Source organism: Ambystoma mexicanum, chromosome 9 (genome assembly GCF_040938575.1).
Source record: "Ambystoma mexicanum isolate Mex_15411 chromosome 9, UKY_AmexF1_1, whole genome shotgun sequence".
NCBI classification, from domain to species: domain Eukaryota; kingdom Metazoa; phylum Chordata; class Amphibia; order Caudata; family Ambystomatidae; genus Ambystoma; species Ambystoma mexicanum.
Window position 1 is genome coordinate 801,760,345 of NC_090931.1, and position 19,731 is coordinate 801,780,075.

At 46.3% G+C, this 19,731-nt stretch overlaps 1 protein-coding gene across 3 annotated transcripts in view; it reads right to left on the minus strand.

Annotated features, from left to right (window-relative positions):
• TFPI (tissue factor pathway inhibitor) overlaps window positions 1-19,731 on the minus strand; it is a 337,344-nt gene that overhangs the window by 287,804 nt on the left and 29,809 nt on the right. Inside the window, exon 2 of one of the 3 annotated variants that reach the window (XM_069615772.1) lies at window positions 5,809-5,976. The exons of the other annotated variants lie outside the window; for them this stretch is intronic. The gene's annotated coding sequence lies outside the window, so the exon portion shown is untranslated. The remainder of the gene's footprint in view (window positions 1-5,808; window positions 5,977-19,731) is intronic. 3 annotated transcript variants of the gene reach the window in all.

The following is a 19,731-nucleotide window of genomic DNA, read 5'->3' on the forward strand; positions in this document are numbered from 1 at the left end:
AAGCAGCGACGAGGGTCTGGAGAAAAATACTAAGATTTAATCTCTAAGGTCCTGAGGGACAAGGAGAAACGGGACAAGGAGAGAAGTGATAGAGCAAGTCCATCTCTAGATATAGGAAGAGAGATAAAAAGATGGAAAGGGGAAAAGTATAAGGCTGATGGGGTAGCACTTTTACAAAATGAATAGATGGGAGGACAGATTTTGCTCAAACTCGAAGGTAGCAGCATTGATGACATGAGGCAAAGGGAAGATTGTGTGATGAGCAAGACAAAAGAAATAGAGAAAGAGAAGAGCAGCTGATAGAGCAAAGGGTAAAAAAAGGATAGACAAAGACAGGAACAACTGTACCAAGATAAGCAACAGCGAGAAAGGTAGAAGGCAGAAGAACAGAGGAAATATGCTAACAGACAGAGGGCAATTACAGAACGAGAAAAGATAGAAAGGAAAAGAGAGGAACAAGAGGAACAAAGGTTAAGGGAGAAAAGAATACAAAGGCGGACAGATGAGGAGATACGAAGGGCGAATGATGGAACAGAATTGAAAAGGAAAGAGGAGGCAAAAACAAGAGAGGAAGCAAGGAAGCGTAGAGAAATTGATGATGACATAGAACGAAAGAGAAGGCAGAGAGAATGCAATATTGATCTCCTGGAAAAGGAAGTAATGGATCCTGATCCAGTTGTATCCTGGGAAGATTTCGAAGAGTTCTTCCCAACACAAGAACCGCTACCAGGTCCGTCTGGAGTAAGTCTGGAGGACGAGTTCGACTCTAGGAGTCTTGGGGACGCAATGGATAAAGTCTATCATGAGATGAGGGCAAAGAAGGATTTAAAAGGGAAGGGCAAGAACTATCGACTTGAGAGTACTCAGCTGTATGACAACGATGGAGGCTCATGTAGTTTCGAGCCTAAAGAGCTGTCTTAAGACAGACTGACTCTGAATAGAGATGAAGAGGAAAGATGTTATATGAGTTGGGGACAGTAGATGTCAGACAAAGATGCAGAAGTCATCCGTGGGGGAAAGGAAGGTAACACAGGTGGTTCCGAAGGACGTATTTATATGGATAAGGAGGTTAGATGGTCGGATCCAGGCCTCCCTATCTCTCGGGTGTCAAAGTCCTTCACACGGCCGGGTCGACCTAGAGGGTGTTCCCATTCCTCCTATATGTTGGACGTGTGGTATGTCAGAGCACCTTGCTCGCATGTGTAGACGTCAGGGATACGTGCAATATGGGCAGTTTTCAAGAGGGGGGACTTCAAACCCACCTGCATATTCGCAGCAGAATGGAGATGGGTTTGTTCAGGATCAGATAGCGCAGCAACCAGAAGCACCAAGAGTGTAGCAAGGCTTTCAAACACAGCAGATAGCAGTAGGTCCACCACACCGGCAGTCGCAGCAGTCACCCATGCAGATACAGCAGAGCACATATACAGGACAGTTAATGACACCTAAAATAGGGGGTGTTACCCTCAATGAAGGGAACCCATTCACAGGTACTGGGTTGAGACTGTATCCCTAACAGCTCACTGGGAGTCTTGTTGTGTTCAGTACTATCTTTGACACCGAATCCTCAAGAGGAACCTAGGGTTGACGTCAATAAAGGGGGCAAATCTTTTTCGTTCTTAGTAGACACAGGGGCGACACGCTTGTGTATACGAGAGGGGAAATTCTCTGTCTGGAAATGCCATGAATACCCAAGGTTTCACAGGAGCTACAAGTAGAGTTCCTTTTACTGAAAACTTGCCAATCTCTATAGGGGAGTGTGACATGTCTGCACCGTTGTTATACTCAAGGCAGACACCTGTCAATATTCTAGGTTGAGATTTAATGACTACGTTGAATATGACAATTTCATTTACTTATGAGGGTATAATGTGTTCGACACCAGGAATGCATTATTTAAACGTATGCGAAATGATCAAGGCATTTACAGGGCGAATGGCAATGCAAGCCATACCACTAGAACCAGAAGTCTTTCTCTATCGAGCGCGCATTCTGTTAACATGGTTACCAGGATTAGTGGGAAAGACTGTGAGGATTCCTGATGAAATTTTATTCAGGCCCATGATACCTATGGATGAAGAGGAAGGACGAGTCTTTCCTTTAGACATTGAAGCAGCTATAGTACGGGGAGAACTAGCTATGCTCGATGGAGTTGACCTTGATAGCAGACAATGGCGCACAGTAATTGCCATAGGGGAAGGTTACATATTAACCAATGTCACTGGGAAGGATATGTTCAGTGACCACCCTGGAAAATGACAAAGTATTATTTGAGCTAGAGCTGGATATTACTTATTCGGTGAAAGCCATCAGATGAGAGGTCCCTCAGAAAATGATGGTAGTTCAGAAACGTCCTTAGTATTTTGAGGAAGACATGGCGAAAGTGCCAATTTCATTATGGACCACAGGTCCGTATGACGTAGGCCTATTGAAGGGATTGGAGAAGTAAAGATTACATTAAAACCAGGAGCAATTTTACCTCGAGCACAACAGTATCCTATGTCTCGAGAGGTGAATGAAAGTATTTTTAAGACAATTTCTGCCATGATGGAAAAGGGTATTTTAGTGACCTCAGAGTCACTGTGTAATACCGCAGTTTATCCGATTAAGAAATCGAAAGGAGGGTCGTGGCATCTAATTCAAGATTTAAGACCGATTAATCAGATTGTAGAGGCTGAGTTCCCTCTAGTTCCTAATCCTGCCACGATTGTTTGTAATATCCCTTTTGAGGCACAGTATTTCACTGTGATTGACTTGGAAAATGCGTTTTTCTCAATCCCTGCAGATGGACTTGAGAAATATTGACTCAGAAAGTACTGTATTGCAGTATGTGGATGACATATTGGTCTGTAGCCTCACAGAGGAAGGATGCCGGCATGATTCAATTCAACTAATGCTTATTCTTGCAGAGAAAGGATATAAAGTAGATAAGGAGAAATTACAGTACTGTCAGGAGGAAGTACTGTATATAGGACAGTTAATCTCTCATGACGGAAAGAGGATTACTCCAGAGAGAGCTGAGGCTATTTTAAAAACAGCAAAGCCACACACAATAAAGCACATGCTTTGGACTGTCTAATTATGTCAGATCTTGGGTCTTGGATTACAGTACATACATAAGGCCCTTGTTGCAAGCTTTAAAGAAAGCACAAGCGAATGGGGACATAATTATTTGGACTGAGGAAATGGAAGAAGGGTTTGATGCGTTGAAAATGGTAATCTGCACAGCCCTAGTTTTAGGGATTCCCAACTATGCAGAGGAATTCTTTTTATTCTCGCATATGAATGGTACAGTGATGACAGCTGTGCTCACGCAGAGTACCACGTTGGGGTACAAGCCCCTTGCGTATTATAGTGGAATCTTAGATCCAGTAATGAGGGTTAATATTCCGTGAAAACAATCTTTGGTGGCTGCTGCTTTTGCCATTGAGAAGGCTTCCAGCGTGGTAATGGGATGTTCTATGACATTATTTGTTGAACATTAATTGTTTGCTATTTTGGAAAAACCTAAGTGTACGTTGACATCCCAAAGGGCTTCGGCCTATGCGGTGGTCATATCTAATCCAGCGATCAAAGTAGTTAGATGTAAGATCGTGAACCCTGCCATGTTTGTAGTGAAACCCCTGGCAGAAGGTGAATAGGCAAATGATTGCTCAAATTATGAAGAATTCTATGATGAGCTCCCAAGGATAAAAGAGAATACATTGGCTGCTGTGGAAGTTTTCTTTATAGACGGTTCTTTACAAATCGATCAAAATGATGGGCAAAGATATACAGGTGCCTCTGTGGTAAGGCACATGGCCAATGGAGAATTTGAAATATTGATGAGTGTAAGACTACCGCCTCACTTTTCGGCACAGGTTGCAGAATTAGTGACACTGATTGTCCCGCTCGATAAACATGCAGACCAGGAAATAACAGTGTACAGTGACTCCGCCTGTGTGACGTCGACAGTGCATGCACTGCTAGCACATTGGAAAAGGAGGGGCTACCTCCGAACGGACAGCACTCCAGTGCAACACGCAGCTTTATTGGATAGGCTTATTAGAGCGCTGCAACTCCCAGTAGCTATCCCAGTGGTTACATGCGCCGCACACACTAAGGGAGCAGATATTATTTCATGAGGAAATCAAAATGCAGATGAGGAAGCTAAACATATTGCATGTACAGATGATGTAATAACTTTTGAGACACCTCATGTGAATGAAAGAATGGTGGTAATGATTGTATTTGAGTGCTATAGTAATTTGTCTAAAACTCATCTTATGGAGGTCCAAGGGGAAGCGCCTCAGGATGAGAAAGACTTGTGGATGCGTAGGAGGTTTTCTTTATCCCCTTCCGAAGCACTATGGCGACAGAACAGCATGGGTAAACCGGTGATGCCTGTAGTCTTATTAAGGATAGCACTGGAATAGCTGCACTGCCCTGCGCACATCACTAGAGAGAGCCACGCCGCAACTATTGCGGAGGAATGGTTTGTTCCAAATTTGGTAGAACACGTGGCATTTTATATAGTAAACTGCATCGTATGTCAAAAGTTCACCGCTGGGCACACACTGCGCACAGTTACAGGAGTTATTCTGAGGCCTAATGGCCTCTTTCAGCATTTACATATTGACTATGCCGACATGCTGCAAGTCTGTAATGGATACAGATACATGATTGTAGTATTGTCCCTTTTCAAGGTGAATCGAAACTGGACCGTGTACTCACCCAGACGCCACCTGTGCTGCTAAATTTATAGTACGAGAAGTGTTTCCTAGATGGTGAATATGTGAAGTATTAAGATCAGATAATGGCCCTCATTTTGTTAATGAAGTTTTTGAAAAGATAAGCGAGTTACTTAGCATAAAGCATAAGTTCTCGACTGCGTATCACCCGCAAGCAAATGGGATCTGTGAGAGATGGCTTGCTTAAGGAGAGAATAGCCAAATTGAAGCTCACCCTGAAGAAAGGATGGTTGCATTGTCTACCACTGGCATTGTATGCGTTGAGAAATCAACCGGGGTCAGACCACAATCTTACCCCCCATGAGATAGTGACAGGGAGGCAAATGAGGACATCCTTCACATCTCCATCTAGAACTAGAAGTGAGGCCCAGTCAACCGCAGAATTGTTAGGAAACGAGCTATGCGAGTATCTTACATGTATGACTGCAAGTATCTCTGTCATTTCAGATCAGCTCAAGCGACAGGGGTGTAGGGTAGCACAGAACACAGAAGATGATCCTACGACCTGAGTTAAAGGACTGTGTCTTCCAAAACACTTTCCTGCCGATGAAATTCTAATTCGTAACTTCACGAGGAAATGGCATGAGCCAAGCTTCAACTGGCCTTTCAGCAGAGTCTTAGTGAGTCTAACGGATTACGGACTTGCTGTTCTCTACTTTCTGCTTTCCAGCACGAGCGAAGATTTTTTTCATTTCCACTACAAGGGGTGGAGCCTTATCGCATAAAGACTCTAGACTCCCGTGGAGCGGTGCGCAGTCTACCAGAGTCTTAGTGAGTCTTCGTGAGGTGAAGATAGTATTGCTGCTATGTGGCTTCACTGTTAAGGATAAACAGAATGTCGAAAGATAATGATGTGGATGGTGTGCGGAGACCAAACACTCAAGCTCAACAGAGAATGCAGGAAAAAAGCTCTCACTACTTCCTACACTGCAGAGTGTCTGCCATGACAGACACTCGGCGCTCGGTAAGTGTTTCTGCAGATAATGTTTGTTCTGCCAATACAAATGATTGCAGAGTGATTGACAAAAATGCATCAGGCACGCATATTTCAAATAACATTAATAGGAGAAAAACTCACTGAGTGTTCAGAGGTCAGGAGAGATTAGATGTAACGGATGCTGAGCTGGCTGAGATTGGCTCGGCGACGGACTGCGGCTTGATGCGGGAGGAGGGTATGGCCGATAAGGTGGCGAATCCAAACGAGCCAGTGAGCCTGGAACACTCCGCTAATGCGGTCACGCCCGATCTATGAGAGAGAAGGAAGGCAGTACCGGTCCATCAGATGGATGCAAAAAAGACAGACAGCTAGAAGTCCTTTGACTAGAAGCCCACAGCAGGAAATAAACAAATACCTAACTCAAGATCAGGATGATAATCAAAGTACTAAATGTAATAAGAAAACGCATCAGAAAACTACCAACAACTAAAGAAGGAAACGTGGTCATTTCGAAACTTGACAGACATACAAGTGCATATACCTGAGATACTGAAGCAATTTGAAAAGATGGTAAGCCTTGTGATCGGATTAAAAGGAGATGAAACAAATGAGCCAAAACGCATACTCCAAATGGTTGGAACAAAGAAAGGGGGTAGCCCTGAATAGTGAAATAGCAATGACACACAAATAAGGATCCCAAAGTCACCTGTGTCCGGTATTCAAACAAAATAAATACTAGAACAAAATTAATCAACGGATACAATGGGAGATAATCCTCTCAAGGAGGCCCATAATGCTACACACATTGTGGAAGTAGATCAGCGGAATTGGCAAGTCGACCTGGAGGAGTACTCTACTGGTCTTGATGAAGATGATATATGGATGATAGAGAGGGGACAACCACACCAAGGATACATAACTCAACATCTCATTGCAAAGATAGGGAGAGAAAGCCTATCTAATATCACGGGAGGTGGGCTCCATTGTGAGAAAAGAACAGAAAAGATCCAAATGTCAACTCCATTGGCAGGTAAAAAGTCAAACAAAAGAAGCCTAAGCCTGCATAAAACCTCAATTGCAGATGAAATGCATGAACTAGAATGGCGACACTCTTTTATCAAAAAAATGAACATTTAAGTAAAAGAAAATAAACGGCAGTCATCACAAGTACAACAAGTTGCTCAAAGAATCCAAATGCAAGCTGAGGGTACTGAAGGACAACAAAGTCAACATATTGAGCATATGACAAGTCTGAATGAAGAGGTAATAAGAAACCGAGAGAAAGTACCGATAGTCAAGGAAATAATGGATCCTTCCAGGGCAATAAGATGAGACCGGTTGGATAAATTACTACCGGAGCCCATATTTAAACATTCTGAAGAGATAGGACTACTGATAACATTGAATGGGGCCCATGAAGGAAAAGATAAAAAGCTAGAAAGAGATTTACCTGTGGCAGCCAAGAATACGCCAAGGCTGTTTGAGCAAACTGCAAGAACCTTAAAAAACAGCCAAGGATGCAACGTCACAGATCAGAATTGCGACGAGAAGAGCAGGGCACCAACAAAAAGAGAGTAGAAGAGAGTATGCATCTGGCTGCTGACAAAAACAACCTGTCAATTGCTGCAGGGATGCAAATTCATAACAACGTCATGGCTGCGTTAGCAATTTCCCTGGCACCATATATCAAATTATACAAAACTATAAGTGAGAATGTGAAAGACAATACCACTTTGCTGGCATTACTACACTCAAAATTCACTACAAAGATAGAAGAAAGATTAAATCGGAAAGCAGAAGCCTCAGCTACTTGGCAAAGACGACTAAATGATATAGCTATTGGGAGCCAAGAGGAATCCGCTTCAATCTCCAGAGCATTATTGGACTCATTAACATGGATGCAGAAATTTGGAGAAAGAAATGAAAGAGATGTTCAACGAAATATAGAGAAGCTGCAAGAAGACCAACAATGGCGAAAATGTAAAAAGTGTGACGGACTAGAGTACGCGGATTCCAACACGCACAAAGCACAACGAAGGTTTCCTCATTGGAAGTGAAACTGTCCGAACCAAATACGCGAAGAATCTCGCAGCACTCAATGCTCCAACCTAACATTAAAGAGAGACTGAAAGGAGAGCAAAAGAAGACTAACAGAGCAATAGAGGGCCCATTGCTTGTAGAGATGATATAATATGGCATTTATAATGTGCCTATACACAACTGTTTCAAGGCGCGACGAGGCAAAGAGGGGGAACAGAGGGGAGACAGACAACAATCCTACTAGGCCAGGTGTCATTCAGATCGCGCAAGTGCATGGGAAGGGGTAAGTGCAGGGGGAAGGGAGAGGGGACAGTGCAGTACATGGGATAATAGAATAAATAAACAATAGGTAAAAGTACGGCCAGCAGGTGGCAAGTGCAAGGGTAAGTGCAGACCTCAAGTGTCAAGTGCTGGTAGTGGGACTGTAGGGGTACAAAAAACAGCTGCCAAGAGCAGGGGTTGCCAGGAAGGCAGTGCTGGTGTGTGTGACTGGCAGGGGAGGGTCCTGGGCCCGAGATCAGAGGGTGGCCAGGTAACCAGTGCAGTTTCAGTTTCAGCCAGGAGGTCAGCAAGGGAGAGGAGGAGAAAAAGCAGAAGCAAAGAGAAAGGTTTTGAGGTGCTTCCGGAACCGGAGATGATTCTCCTCAAGTTTCAGGGAGGCAGGGAGGCTGTTCCAGAGGGAGGCCCCAGCCGAAGAAAGAGATCTACCACCAACTCGTTGCTTGGAGAAGCGACTGACCCTGAGGGAGTTGGAGGCGGATGAGCGAAGAGCACGAGAAGGAAGATATTTCGGAAGAGAGAGTTGAAGGTATTGAGGGACCAGGCCCCAGAAGGCCTTGTGGACAATGCACAGGGGTTTGAACTTAATCCTTGCAGCCACTGGGAGCCAGTGCAGAGATTTTAGTCCTGCAAAGATACAATCCATGGGATTGAGCCAAGGACAAGTCTTGCAGTCCTGTTCTGGATGAGTTGCAAAGGGTGGAGAATAGAAGCAGGCAGATATAGAAAGAGGCTGTTGCAATAGTCCAGCCTAGAGAGAACCAGAGCTCTGGAGACTGTGTGCTTCTGGGGGAAAGAGAGGAAAGGAAGAATACCTCTGAGGAGGTGCAGCTGATAGTGTGACTTCTTAGAGACATCAGAGATGTGTGGAGAGAAGGAGAGTGTGGAGTCGAAGATGACCCAGAGGTTTTTAACCTCACATGTCCCTCCCCCTTATGTCGAAAATACAAGGGGGAGGGACCTCACAGAGTGTACATTTTGCGATGACACCCTTGATCGGTGAGACATTAATCTGGAAACAAATCACAAAAGAAAATAAGGTGCAGACCATTATGCCAGAAAAAGCTAATAAGGCTGGAATATCTGAAAGCACATATGCAGTGTTCAAGAAATAATCTGAGGTGTGCGAGATGAAAAAGAATGCAAGAGATAAAGTGGCACTCCCACAAAAGAAATCCAGTAAGGCTTCTGTGAACTCACATTCGGTGGAGATGAAAATGAAAAAGATCAAGACGGGGCCAAAAAAGAAGGCGACGGGTCACAAGCCTTTCTAAGAAACATTCAGACATCGCCGAGACCAACTCATAAGACCAGCATAGGCCCACAGAAAGTAGTGGAGGGAAAAACGAACAAACAGAAGCCAAAGGAAATTGCAATTTCATTGAAGTCTTCAGACAAATAAGAGGAAGAAGGAAACTCTGAGGATGAGATAAACGAGGCACATGATTGAAGAAAGCAAAGAAGTCCTCCTCAATGATGGTAAGGATCGATCAGCATTGGAAAATGAGGCAGAAGATGTAAAAAAACATCAGCCAAAACATCTCAGAAGAGGATGGCTCAGGGGATGAGGAGCTCGCCGACATGACAGACTTATGTGATCCACCGTTCATGTCAATGGAAGAAAAACGTAACAAAGTCAAATATGAATCAACGTGACAATGGCAAAACGAAAAAAAGAAGTTGAACAACTCTATGGAAACGATTTGGAACCCAGAAAATCCTGCTAGCATGCATCAAAATGCAGTAAGATCTAAAGGAGAGATTAAGCAGCCAAAGCAGAAGTCTATGGACTATTTGAACATTAAAATAACGAATATTCTAAAAGAACAGAACAAGATACATTAGTACAGGAAAAAGGTTCTACATTTACTACATGGGGTCCACAAGTTAAAAAACATTGACACGAATGAGATAAGGGTGGTTAAATACGTAGATGAAGAGAGAGTCGATGGAGTGATCCTACATCTGAATTCCACCAAAATATAAGAATTTCTGCTAAGAACCTCCCATAAAAGCAGGAATTCACCAAAAGAAATAGAAAGGACGGAGTCTCCTGTAAGACAAAACATAAAAATGACAGTGGAAAACGAGAGAAGTTCGGTTCAACTCTCCAAGCGGAATAAGGTTAAAAAAACAGTTGAAACACAGTTGGAGGATTGGACATGGATGGCAAGTGCATTATCTGATTCCAAGCACCATTAGCCAAAAAATACCCTAAAAAAGGAGAAGGATTGCATACTGTCATGGAATACTAGGGGATTTAAGCACCTCTTTAATAAGATGACCAACAACCTTACAAATGCAATAATAATTTGCCTTCACGAAACCTGGCTTCAAGCACTCCCAGTATGTCCAAATTATGAGGTAGACATTAATCCAGCAAGAAAAGGAAGAAATGGGCAGACGTATGGAGGCTTACTAATACTAGTAAAACAAAGTACAAATATCCATATTCTTAAAAAAGGAAATTTGATGAACTTTGGTCAATGGGCAATAACTTAAAGAAGATTAGCTGACAGCAGATTAATCCGTATACTAATGATTATTAACATATATTGGAATAACTCCAAAGAAAAGACTGGAAACCTGATAACAAAACTATTAACAATAGAAATTGAACTAAGAAAAGATGCCTCTTTAAACGTTGTACTAGTTGGTGATTTCAATATTAAATGTCTTGACAAAAATGGATTACCAGACAGAGTCCAAAATTGGTGGCAGCTCAGACACTGCTAGATGGTTACAAGGAATGACAACGATCGATTTGTATATGCTAAATGGACAGATAGAAGGGGATTTACTGAGTAGACATACATGGTCAAATGGCATGCTAAAGTCCTCGATTGGCTATATGTGGATAAAGAAATGCTATCTACAAGAAGTGGAGCAGTTTGAAATATTAGATCAAACAACTAGAGATCACAATATACTCAGACTTACTTGGCGGAATGAGCTGAATGAGGAAGGAGCAATAGTGGTTGAGATGGAGTTGAGCTCAATCAAGGAGGCAATCGCCTATGACTAAGAAAACAAGACATTCGAGAAGTGTATGAAAAATTCAACGCACAAAATACTGAGGATAATTGTGACATCTCATATACTGCATTAATAAAGGACTATGAATGTAAGATGAAAGGGATGAAACAGCCGCTCTTTGCTCTGAAATATGAATACAGCCAGGCAGTCGTAGCAAAGAGGAAAGAATTGAGACAACAGCGAAAACATATAAATAGATTGGAACATCTGGATAAGCAAAGACAACTTATTAAAAAGGAAAAACAAAAATATAGAAATTGGACGATTGGCTTTAAGAAAATTAGAGACCAGGAGCAAGGAGAAATAATGCTACAGGTATTAAGGAAATCAAACAACAGAGACCTATGGGCGATTATTAACAAGCAAACCCTAAATCAACAAAGTAGAATGACATGTGGTGTATCGGAAGGTGCGTGGATAGATCATTATGCAAAGGTCTTTGGAAGTGAGGAAATGTATACACAAGTTGAACAACCGTTAAAGAACACAGTGTGGAATGAGTTGACAGACGAGGAAGAAATTAGGTTGAGAATATCAAAACTATCCTCCTCCACTGCAGCGGGTCCAGATGGGGTCACAAACATCCATTTAAAAAATAAGTCCAGGTATTCCAAGATGGCCGCCTAGTCGGGAGGACGCACCGCCTGGCGCTTCCATCCTGCACACATTGGCATAGCCCCCCCGCCGACTTAGCTGCCCTCCCCGGCGCTTTAAACGGGCTGGTGCAGGCCCCCTGTCGTGACTGTCGTGGCTGGTGTGAGCAGGATCTGGGGTGAGCAGGGCTGCGAGCTGCGGAAGCGGACGTCTGAGTAGTGGACGCCCGAGGACCCTGGCCTGCAGCAGCACTCACCAAGTGGCGCCGGAGCGGGGCAAGGTGAGAGTTTGGACACCGATGGGCGGTCTGGAGTGTCCCTGCCGGTGCCTCACCGGAGTTCATTTTTAAATTTTTTTTCTTGTGCCCCTCGCCCACTCGAAATTCGAGCCCCCGAGGTGTGGGGGAGGAGAGCGTGCTGGACCAGGACCTGATCCCCTGCTGGAGACGTGCCGGCTGGAGCCGAGACAGCGGTGGCCTGTGAGCGCGGGGCACTCCGGAGCTGCGGCGCCGGATCCTGGGCCCCGCGGTGCGCCCTGGGCGTGGCAAGTGTGGCGCCCCCCCCTGGGGCTTCGGGAGAGGTGCCGAGGATACGGCGGGCTGAGGGTCGGGTTCCGATTGGTCACACAGTGGCGCCCGACGGGTGCTTTGGAAATTGAGCGGCGAGTACCTGAGGCCCGTGGAGAGCCCCGGTGGGTTTGGGCGATCGCCCCGCTGGGGGGCTCCGGCCGGCCCCGGTGCTCCGGCGAGATAGCTGTTCCGCACCGGGCCCGCCCATCGGGGCCGAGTGGAGAGGGCACGGGCCTGGAGGCTTGGCGCTGGGAGCCCAAAGGGCGGGTGACGGTCCCTCCCTGGGCTGGGCCCCCCTGCTGATTTCCCCCATGTGGAGGTGAACAATCTTCAAGAGGAGATCTCGCACAGTGGAAGGGTGTAAGTGTCTCTACTGCACATTGAAGATCAGGCGACAACCTGAGCTGTAGTAGCAATTTAAGAGGGCCCCCAATGCCACAGGGAAAGAGTTGCCCCCGCGGTTGCTCCGTTGACACAGAGTGCAATAGCTGAGGAGTAGTCTCCCCTAACTGGGGTGGGCCGGGGTGGGGCTGGTGGTCCCTGAAACGCTCCCCCCGGAGGAACGTGCGCGTCCTGTGCGGCCCTCCTGCCTGCCTCCACGCTCCCCTCCCTGGGGGGGAAACTTGTGGACTTACGAACGTTGGAACGTCTCCCAGTCTCACGCCATTTGCCATGGCCATGTCCAGAACCAAGGGAAAAGAGAATCCTCCCCAGGGAAAACCGTCCAGAAAGACTACAGAGGGCCCCCTCCTGAAGCTCTGGCCCAAGGACATGGAGATCACGGAGGCTCGAGATTCGGTCCGGGGGTCGGCCGGATCCATCCCTGGGTCTTCCCAAGATGGTGAGGACCAACCGATAACTCAAGAGACACTCTCGCGTTTCATGGGCGAATTGGTAGAGAAGATCACGGCGGCAGGGCAACAACAAATGGACAAGCTACGGGAGGACCTAGCTGAAAGCCTAAGAGACCTCAGAAGGGACGTGAATAAGGCAGAGGAAAGACTGGACACCAACGAGCGGGCCATTCAGGAACTGACGGAGGACGTGAGAAAAGTGGATACCCTCCTGGAGACCTTAGCGCTGGCTACACAGAATCTGGAGTTGCAAGCAGAGGACCTGGAGAACAGGTCCAGAAGGGCCAACATTAGAGTTAAATTGTTGTCGGAGGACATTCAGGACCAGGAGCTGCCGTCGGTGTTGAAAGGAATATTTACCGGCCTGTTGGATGACACCTCAGAAATTGACATGCAATTTGACAGGGTCCACAGGGTGGGCCCGAGACAACTGGAACCGGGATCCAGACTGCGTGATGTGCTGGTTGCCTTCCATAGCTACGCGGCAAAGGAGAGAGTTATGGACAGAGCGAGAAAGGCGCCCCGGATCACTCACAATGGTCAGGAAATCGCACTCTATCAGAACCTGGCGAGGATTACGCTCATAAAGAGGCAACAAATGGGCCCTGTTTTGTCCTTCCTCAGATCACATTAGATCAGTTATAGATGGGCCCACCCGTTTAGTTTGTCCTTCACCTGGCAGGGCTCTCAACACAAGATTACAACTTGCGACCAGGGCTTGGCCTTACTGGGTCTGGAAGACCAGGCCCCTCTACCTAAGTGGGGAGAAAGCGAGCAACAGCTTTTGCGCAAGCCTTGGGAGTGGTCCACGACCAAGCGTAGGAGGCAACGGAGGAGGTCTCCGGGCCCGGTTCCCAGTCACCAGGCTAGCGAAGATAATCAAGGAGAACTGTCGAAACTGAATAGCCCCTTGGCTGTGCCATAACAGGGCCATGGTTATGTCAAACTTGTGTAGAAGCCAGGGAGGGCTCTAATGGGTACTGTTCAAGCGCTTGGGCGGGACTGTTTGTCTATGTTGCATTGAGCTGCAGGTTGGGGAAGGGCGGGATTGGCTATCTTGGAATGGGATTGGGATTTCCCGCGGGGGTTTGTTCTGGGTCTGGTATTGGGGTTGGCTCTCGTTTTCATTGTACGAGGGTGCCGAGAGCCAGCCGATCCCGCCTAGAAGGGAGGGAGGGGGGTAGGGGGGCCGGGAGGGGTTCATGATTCACGGTTCAAATTTGACTGTCCACAATTGGGACTCATGGCGGGAACACTTGGAGCATTTAAAGTCGGGAATAGGGCTTGGAAGGGCCACTGGGACTCCTCAGTCTCTCATGACACAGGTGGATGGCTAAGCCTAACGCCTTAAATTTCTCTCAATAAATGTGAATGGTCTTAATTCCCCTACTAAGAGGAGAAAAGTTGAGTGCTTTCTTAGGCGGGAACAACCCCACGTAGTGGCTCTGCAGGAGACCCATGTGCAGACAAAAGATTTGTATAGGATCAAATTTTGGGGCTACTCCCGACTGGTTCAAGCTACACAGTCAAGTAAGAAGGCGGGGATGCTACTATCTATAAGAGACAGCTCAGGGTTGACTATTAAAGACATCCAGAAGGATAATCAGGGCCGATATCTTACAGCGTTGATAGAGGGTAAGGACGAGTCCTTTACGGTAGCGACCCTGTACGCCTCCAATCAAGCTCAAGATCCCTTCATACAGAAATCCCTTGTTTGGGGAAATTTGCTGGCGGGAACATCCTCCTACTGGCCAATTTTAATTTAGCTTGGGATCCTGCCAAGGATAGGAGCTCCTTGACGTGGGATAATTAGGGGGGGCCTTTTGGGGATCTGTTGAGGAAGATGAGCGATCTGGCCCTTGTCGACACATGGCGCGAGCTATATGGCTCGGCTGTGGGGTACACCTTCTATTCGCATGCACATAGGTCACATTTGCGAATAGATTATGTTTGGATTTCGAAACCAATGCTAGGAAGGGCTTTGGCACTAGAGGTGGGCGGGAAGGTCTTGGGGACCATGCCCCGCTCACCCTGAGGTTGGAGGTGCCCAGGGGACCTCTGACCATTTGGAAGTGGAGATACCCGGTTTCCTTGTTTCAAGACCCTCTCCTGGTTAGCGAGTTAGAGCACGAGGTGGGGGTGTTCTCTAGTCACAATAAATGGGAGGATTCCACTCCTCAGGTTTTGTGGGACGCCTTTAAGGCCACAATTAGGGGCAGGATCATCGCTATCAAAGCCAGAAGGGAAAGGGAGCTAAGGCTCGAGGAACTTCAGCTGGATGGTCAGCTCAAGGAGGTTATGGCTCGTATGAGCCTTAGTATGTCAGCGGCCACCAAAAAAGAGTATAGGGCGCTCCAGGGTCAGTTGAACCTCCTATAGACCAGAGCCGTCGAAAGAAATCTTTGCCGCCAGTGTCAGAGGTTCTATGTTAAAGGCAACAAAGCGGACCGCTAACTAGATAGAAATCTCCGAAAGGAGGTCGGGGATAAGACCATACTGAAAATAAAGGCCGAGGGGGGGGATTGCTCACGTCACACTCAGACATTGAAGGTGCATTCATTAAATTTTATGCCACCCTTTATAGTTCAAGTAGCCCTCAGGTCGCAGAGCAGGAGGCATATCTCTGAGATATAGCTGTCCGATGGATTATCGCCAGATGATAGAGACTCACTCGAAGTCGAGATCACGCCAGATGAAGTGAGGTGGGTCATCAACAACCTTCCGCTGGGCAAAGCTCCTGGCCTGGATGGTTATCTCTCTGAATTTTATAAGACCCACAAAGAGATGTTGATTCCCACCCTCATTAAACTATTCAATTGCATAGGATCCTCGGGGCGACTCCCCGGAACCATGAACGAGGCCAAAGTGATCTTAATACACAAACGGGGTAAGGATCCGACCGACTGTGCGTCCTACCGCCCCATAGCATTGATGAATGTCGATGCCAAAATCCATGCTGAAATCTTGGCTAATCGTCTAGAATCCCTCCTCCCCAAGCTGATTCAAGGTGACCAGTCGGGGTTTATAAGGGGCAGACAAACCTCTGATAATGTTAGGCGTCTGACGCACCTGATCGAAAAGTCCCAGAAAAAGAATATTCCGGCCCTTCTTTTGGCTATCGACGCCGAGAAGGCATTCGATCGGGTGGAGTGGGGGTTTTTGTTTTCGATCCTGGATCGAATGGGATTTGGATCAGGCTTTATAACACAGGTGAAGGCAAGTTACCAAAATCTGGTCATACTGCTAGCTTTAAACAGCCAGGTTTCTGCTCCGATTCATGGGGGTAGGGGAACCAAGTAGGGATGCCCGATGTTGCTGCTCCTCTACGCTCTCCACTTGGAGCCGTTTTTAGAAGTGGTCCGAGCGGCCGACGACATCAAAGGTATCCCATTCGAGGGCGAGACCCACAAGATTGCGGCTTTCGCGGATGATATGATTTTCTCCTTAACCTCCCCGATTATATCCTTGCAGGCGGTGGCAAGAGAGCTATCCAGATTTGGTCAAGTGGCAGGCCTAAAGGTCAACGCCCACAAATCTGAGGCTCTCCCCCTGACCCTAAAGCCCTCTGAAATTCAGGACCTCAGGAAGGTGTATAAATATAGGTGGGTGGAATCCTCAATGAAGTACCTGACCAAGAACGTGGACCGTTTGTACGTAGCAAATACCCTCCGCTCCTTCAGAAGGTGAAATCTAAGTTAGTGGACTGGGGCCCCCCTTGAGATCTCGTGGCTGGGTAGGGTTAACGCACTAAAGATCTCCATTCTTCCCCTGCTCTTATATCACTTTGTAGCTCTGCCGATTCATGTTCCTCCATCCTTTTTGAGAGCTCTCCAAAAAATAACTAACAGGTTTGTTTGGAATGGAAAGCGCCCGCGGGTGGCGGCTTCCATTATGAAAGCTTTGCCTGAGAGGGGGGGAGTTGGGCACCCGGATTTCCCAGTGTACTATTTAGCAGCGCATTTTAGGGTAATCATAGACTGGCAAAGGAACAACAGGGGCAAGGTGTGGAGACCAATGGACAAAGCAGTGGTGGGCACAGATCTGGAAGGCGTTCTCTGGTTTCCGAAGCGAGATAGGCCTTATAGAATGTACTGTAGCGTAATAACATCGGCTACTGCCGACGCTTGGGACCAGGCAGTCTGTAGAGCCCAGATCACTACCTTCCCTTCCCCATATTCGCCCCTGCACGGCAACCCGCAATTCACTCCGGCGGCCACTACTGCACCGAGTTTTGATCCATGGTTTTCAGGGGGATGTAGGATGCTGTGGGACCTGCTTATGGAGGGTAAGGTGAAAAGCTTTGAACAATGTAAGAAGGATTTTGGTGTGGAGGAGGAGCAAAGATTTTCATACCTCCAGTTCAGGCACTGGATCACCCACCCATCCGTGAAACAGCCAGGCTCTCGCCCCCTTACCCAATTTGAAAAGTATTTGGACACCAATTCGGGGGACAGGGCGGTGGTTTCGGCCATCTACAAACTCATAAAACGGGAAGAGGCTCTTCACTCCAGGTCCTACATGAGTAAGTGGGAGAAGGATCTAGGAGCTGTCATTGGGGAACAGGAGTGGCTTCGGTTGTGGTCCCAAATTCCGAAACTCGCCAGGTATATTCAAATTCGGGAGATTTGGCTGAAGCTCTTAATGAGATGGCATAGTACCCCGCTTAAGCTACACAAGATGTACCCCACGCTTACGGGGCTTTGTTGGAGGGAGTGTGGGGAGGTGGGATCCTGGGCTCACGTTTGGTGGGAATGACCGAAACTCAATGCTTTTTGGGCTTTAGTTCACCAGGCCATAACTCGGGTGTTGAGTCCTTCGCAGGATGGAGGTAGGGGGCGGGACTTGCTGGGCCTTAATGCGATCTTAGACACCCTGTGCACCAAAGCGGACCGCAAACTATATGCGATAATGATGATGTCGGCTACATTGGTCCTGGCCAAGAAGTGGAACTCAACGGACCCTCCTCAAGAGCATGAGTGGGTGGCGAAACTGTGGGCAATGGTGGCAATGGAGTGGCTCACCTATGTGATTCAGGGTGTGCATATGTGTTTTTAATCAGAATGGGCCTCCCTGTTGTCCTTCTTGAAGGCGGGAGCTAGCCGGGCCTGGTGCCCCAAGACGATGGAACTACTGGGCATCGTCCGCCCTCAAGACGAATCAGACCTTTCAATTTAAAGTATGCTTGCCATGTTTCCTAACATATTTTCTGACTTCAGTCGATCAACGAACCGCTAGAATCGGGAGGGCAGGGGGGTGTGGGTTGGAGGGGGTGGCGGGGTTAAGGGATCTAAGGGGTTCTTTAGTTGATTGTCTTTCTGTTACTGTGTTTTGTTGTATGACTACAAACGGTTAATAAAAACGTATTGGAAAAAAAAAAATAAGTCCATGGACCTGGAGTTGCCTGATAAGTTGATTAAACAAAAACATAAAAAATCTAAAGAAAATTCCAGAAAATTGGACAAAAAGCATAACTGTCCCCATCTTTAAAAAAGATGCGAGAACTGACCCCGGAAATGATCGGCCTATAGCCCTGCTAGATGCCATCGCAAAGTTGTTTGCAGGTGATCTACAAAAGAAAGTCAATTGGCGGAGCAAAATGACATCATTGATCCTCGGCAGACAGGCTTTACCAAACAAACAGGCAATGATCTGAATTTATATATTCTCTTACCCTTGAAATTAAATACGATCAAAGCCAAAGAGACAATACATCTGGCTTTCATAGATCTAAGGCAGGATGGAGTAAGCAGGGTGAAACTATGAAGCAAATTACAGGCCTGGAATTGTCAGAGTGAAATTCTACAACCAATAATGGCATTATATGGCAATACATCCATGAGAATCAGGATAAACAATAAAGGTCTGCTCTCAACTGAAATTGCAACAAACATAAAAAGGGGTAAAACAGGGCTGCCCACTGGCGGCAACCCTCTTCAAGCTCTATATCGCAGATCTCCCAGATAGTCTAATGAACACAAGGCATTTTCCACCTAAGCTGAATGACATAGAAATTTCAATCATATGTTATGCTGACGATATCGTACTAATGGATCGAACCCAAATTGGCCTTCAACATTTGTTGATTGACCTACAGGCCTATATGAGGGCAAATGACTTGGAAATTAATATCAATAAATCCAAAATGGCTAGCATAGGACGGAACAACAAATTAAGAGATCAGCGATTCAACTGGAGAATAGCTGATGAAAAATTGGAGAAAGTAAAAGACATATTGTATCTGGGGATCAAATTCAATCAGTCAATAGCTGAAAAGAACTGGGATCAAGAACTGCAAACGAAAGCGAGAAGACTAGGAACGCAAAGGGCGATTCTGAATGGGCATTATGGAAAGTTTTCTATACGTCCAGTAAGATCCTTTTATGTCCAAAAAGTTATACCTGCACTAACGTATGGAAGTGAGGCAGCCTTGAATTTATCTTGGAAAAGTTGGGCTAAACTTGAAAGCCAATTTTGGAAACCGATACTAAAATTACTAAGAAGTATGCCAATGGCCGCAATAAGAGTTGAGCTAGGGCTGCAATCCCTTCATTCGATCACAAGGTGGAAATCAATATCCATACTAAGGAAAATATTTTGCCACAACCAACAATAGGCTATCAAGCCTTAACGAAAAGTGACCCTGGGAAAAGTGCTGAATTACTAAATTTGTGGAAAAAGAAGTAGATAGAAGAA